Source organism: Palaemon carinicauda, chromosome 20, assembly GCF_036898095.1.
Source record: "Palaemon carinicauda isolate YSFRI2023 chromosome 20, ASM3689809v2, whole genome shotgun sequence".
Lineage (NCBI taxonomy): Eukaryota > Metazoa > Arthropoda > Malacostraca > Decapoda > Palaemonidae > Palaemon > Palaemon carinicauda.
Genome location: NC_090744.1, coordinates 106,298,127 through 106,303,126, shown reverse-complemented (window position 1 = coordinate 106,303,126; position 5,000 = coordinate 106,298,127).

The following is a 5,000-nucleotide window of genomic DNA, read 5'->3' as shown; positions in this document are numbered from 1 at the left end:
ATATATATATATATATGTGTGTGTGTGTATATGTATATACGTGTGTGATGCTTGTGTATCTTTAACTTCGGGTATACATATACATTACGTATATTTTCCATTCAAAGAAAATAGGTAACAAGAAAATATTACGAACGTTACGCTATTGTTTGTGACTCTTTAGGCCTACATTAGGCCTAAGGAGACGTGACGGACATGAATGTTTTCCGGGTGAAAGACTCTGACAGAATTCAGAAAAATATTCCCAGTGAGGCATTGTTATACTGCATATCTTGGAAGGGTGAAAAAAAAAAAAACTTCATTATACTGACAGATATTTATAAAAAAAATTTGTTTCAGTTCATAACTCAGAGAGAGAGGAGAGAGAGGAGAGAGAGAGAGAGAGAGAGGAGAGAGAGAGAGAGAGGAGAGAGAGAGAGATGTCTATTCAGCATATACAGATGTAATGAAAAACTCTTAAAATTCCTGGAATACAAAAATGAGTTAGAGAGAGAGAGAGAGAGAGAGAGAGAGAGAGAGAGAGAGAGAGAGAGAGAGAGAGAGAGAGAGGAGAGAGAGAGAGAGAATATGACCGGATTAAATATGAAATTTCTGATTTGTAGTTTAATATGTTTAACTATGCAGTGTCGTCCAAGGTTTATATATATATGTATATATATATATATATATATATATAATATATATATATATATATATATATATATATATATATATATATATATATATATATATATATATATATATATAAATTTTTATATATATGAATTTATATATATATGTATATATGCATATATATATATATATATATATATATATATATATATATATATATATATATATATATATATATATATATATATATATAGACTGGAGAGAAAGATTGATGGAATGCTGAGAGATGAACAAGCAGGATTTAGAAAAGGCAGAAGTTGCAATGACCAAATTTTCATTTTAAGATGTTGTACAGCAATCCCTAGAATATAGGAATCCCCTTTTACTGGCATTTGTGGACTAAGAAAAAGCCTTTACTGTGTGCACCGACTAATTTTGTGGAGAGTTCTGCCTTATTATGGAATTCCTCTTAAATATGTAAATTTCAATAAGTCTTTTCATGAGCATAGCAAGTGCAAAGTTAATGTTAATGGAGTCTTATTATTATTATTATTATTATTATTATTATTATTATTATTATTATTATTATTATTATTATTATTATTTTATAAACTACAACCCTAGTTGGAAAAGCAAGATGCTATAAGCCAAAGGGCTCCAACAAGGAAAAATAGTCTAGTGAAGAAAGGAAATGAGGAAACAAATGCACTATATATGAGGATATGTGAATAAAGAATATAGAGTATCTTCAAATGTGTCATATAAAGTGTATGAAGACTAACTCGTGTCAGGTTTGTTCAAAAAAAAAAAAAAAAAAAAAAAAAACGTCGCTGCAAGTTTCACTTCGGAAGTTCCGCCAATGGTCGTTCAATTAGTCCGTTATGCATGTTTCATAAGATTTCTCATAATTCTGACCACCCTTTACATTCAGATCTGCCTGGACAGATCCATCCTGTTCAAAATACTATGTATACAGTTAATTCTAATAGTCATGTCTTCTCCATCATGAGGCTCAATACTACACAGTATTCAAGAAGTTTTATTCCAGCTATGACCATTGTGGAATGATCTTCCTGATCGGGTAATTAAATCGGTAGAACTTCAAAAGTTCAAACTTGTAGAAATTTTTTCTATAGTGAACAAAGTGACATAAGTATGTTTTATTGTTGTTACTGTTCCTGAAATATTCATTTCAGTTTTTGATTATTTCTCGTGCAGTTTATTTATTTCCTTATTTCCTTTCCTCACTGGGTTATTTTTCTCTGTTGGAGCCCTTGGGCTCCTATCATCCTGCTTTTCTAACTAGGGTTGTAGCATAACCAGTAATAGAATAATGATCAGGATGATACCGTGTATACATATATTTACGGGAATTTAATTTTCCATAACGCTATGATGCATCTTTTTAGCATGTTATAAGCCTAATAAACAAATCTATCGATTAATGAGATTTACTATTGTGAGTTAACAGAATAAACGGAAATAAAAATCGCAGTTATCCAGTTTTCCTTACTTTCATGGAAATTAAGACCATTAAGCATTGTTGAGAGTGTAACGGTCATCGTTGCCTCACTGGTATAAATTTAGAATACATTAGAATCAAACGTTGCCTTTCATTCTCTTAAAGAAATCGTTACGTGACTGGAATAATTGACTATAATAATGATAAGGTTGCCAGGTGCAATCCTGGCCACCTGTTTCCACCTGGACGTACTTTTCCTTATCGGTTTTCACTTCACAAACACAAACTATTCATCCTGAGCAAGAGAATGGAGATAGGAGAATGGAAACTTAATCGAGGAGAGAAAAATTGTAGAATAAAACTCACTTCCTCGAAGAGGTCAGACACTTCTTCCGGAGACCCTGGCAGAGTCATTCAGTCCAACAGCTAAAACCTCGAGGGCTTTAGAACTGTTACTGCCTCACTCTGGAGACCTCCTTTTTTTTTGCAATACGCCACAGTAGAAGAAAGGGAAAAGAAGAAGAGCTATTGCTCAGGGGTAGAGAGACAGTAAATTTTCTCGAGAAGTCCTGTAAGAGGAAATATGGCCACGGAGGAAGAGGTACATATATAAACTCAGCTGTAGAATTTCTTTTCTTTTACTGGAAGAAGAGAAAGGGAGTTTTAAATCCATTTTCTTATCTTCTGCCTGGAAGGCTAAGTAATTTCTTGGATTGATATTCTCTGTCCTTTATCGGTGATAAAATTTCTTTTCTATTATTTATAAAATAGTGTACAGTTGGCTTCATTAATTCCGGTGCACTTCAGGGGAAGTTAAAGAGACGTCAGTGTACCGGAATTAGTGAAACCAACTGTACCTACGCCGTTAAAAAAGACGTCTAAATATTTAGATAGATATCCACACACACTAACACGCACACACACAGAGTCATCCCTTCCAACCCCCTTCCCCTTTCCTAACTACATCCCGCTGGTTCGGCAATTTGTGGGAGATTGGGGTTTCCGAGTATACCCCTCGAGGTACCCCCTCTCACCAGGTTATGACTACTCTCCCTCCCCATTAGTGTGGTAGGAAAGGAAAGATATATATATATATATATATATATATATATATATATATATATATATATATATATATATATATATATATATAATCAGAGACTTTCTCTTTATTATGACCTCAAGGGGATTTCTGCAATTAATGATGCACTCGTGAGTTCTTGTTTCTGGAAGCGTGACCAAAAGGGAGAATTAGGAAACCAATGTCCCAATGGATATAAGAAAGGTAGTTAAAGTGAGAAGTTCTAAAACAGGTCAAAAGACCCAAGAAGATTTGCTTTCAACGGAAATTTTGAATTTTCTACTACTTTCTTGCCATTTTTCATGCATTCCCTATACCATGGTCTGTACCATGGCCCTCCACTGTCTTGGGTTAGAGTTCTCTTACTTGAGGGTACACTCGAGTACGCTATTCTATCTTATTTCTCTTCCTCTTGTTTTGTTTAAGGTTTCATAGTTTATGTGGGAGATATTTATTTCACTGTGGTTACTCTTCTTAGAATATTTTTTTTTCGCTATTTCCTTTTCTCATTGAGCTATTTTCCCTTTTGGGGCCCCCTGGGCTTATAGCATCCAGCTTTTCCAACTAGGGCTGTAGCTTAGCAAATAATAATAATAATATTAATAATGATAATAATAATAATAATAATAATAAGTATATTGAAAATAACATACATTCCAATATTTTTACAGCTAAGTGGTTACTTTTATCTGGTAAACTCAATACGGATATGTTGGCTCTGTTAAAGGTTTATTACAATATTGGTGAATTTGCTAAAGCATTGTATTGTTTAGGAGTTTTCTATCAAATGTTAGAGCTTTAATTCGTATCTACAAATGAAAATATATTGACATTTTAGTAGAGTAAGGTGATGATAAATTTCATGATAATCTCTACGTTTTTATCGAATATATTGTCTAGAAGACATTCTGTACTTAGTGTTTCATGTAATGATATTTTTGGAAAATATTTTATTTGTCAAAGTGTTCTTCCTATTTGTAAACGATTTTTTTTTTCAAATAATTCAAGAAAATTACGAATGATGGTACAGTTGACTTCCTTCATTCCGATACACTTCACAGAAAGCTAAGGAGACGTCTGAAAGTTGTACATAGTAACATGTAACATTGTTTACCAAAGGATAAATTGTTGGTAACACTGAACTTGTAAAACACTTTACAAAGTGTTGTTAAGTAAACAAGTTCAGCAAGTTTGTTTTACAGGCAGCGTTACCAACAGTTTCCCTTTTGCTAAACGCAGCAATAGCTGCTAGTACAACTATCAACGTCTCATTGGCTTCCTGTGAAGTGTACCGGCATTAATGAAGCCAACTGTACCAAGGCTGTATTGGCCTTGGGTCTTACAAAGTATGCAGCATGATATTCGATGTAAAATTTGTAAAGGCTTTACATTGTACGGCTGCTCAGATGAAAAACAAAGCATTATAGATGTGTGCGTTAGTATATAAAAGTATTTCTTCAATAACCTCTGATATGTACAGTTAGCTTCATTAATTCCGGTACACTAACGTGTCCATAGCATCACGGGATGTGTACCGGAATTAATGAAGCCAACTGTACATACGTTGCTCATTGCTATTTTATGGCCAGTATTATTGCATGAATATCAAAATTATACCTTATATCTTCTATTCAATATGCAATTATATGTCTCTTTATAATGGGATTCATAAGTCCTTCCTGAATATAATAGCCTTTTTTATTGCAGCCTGAGAGAAACAACTTTGTCAAGGGGAATTTTCTCCAGCGTAAAAGATGTGATCATTTGCCTTTCTTAGAAAGAAGAAATTCTAAATGGACTCTTTAGCAATATTTATTATTATGTGACCGTTTATATGGGCATATC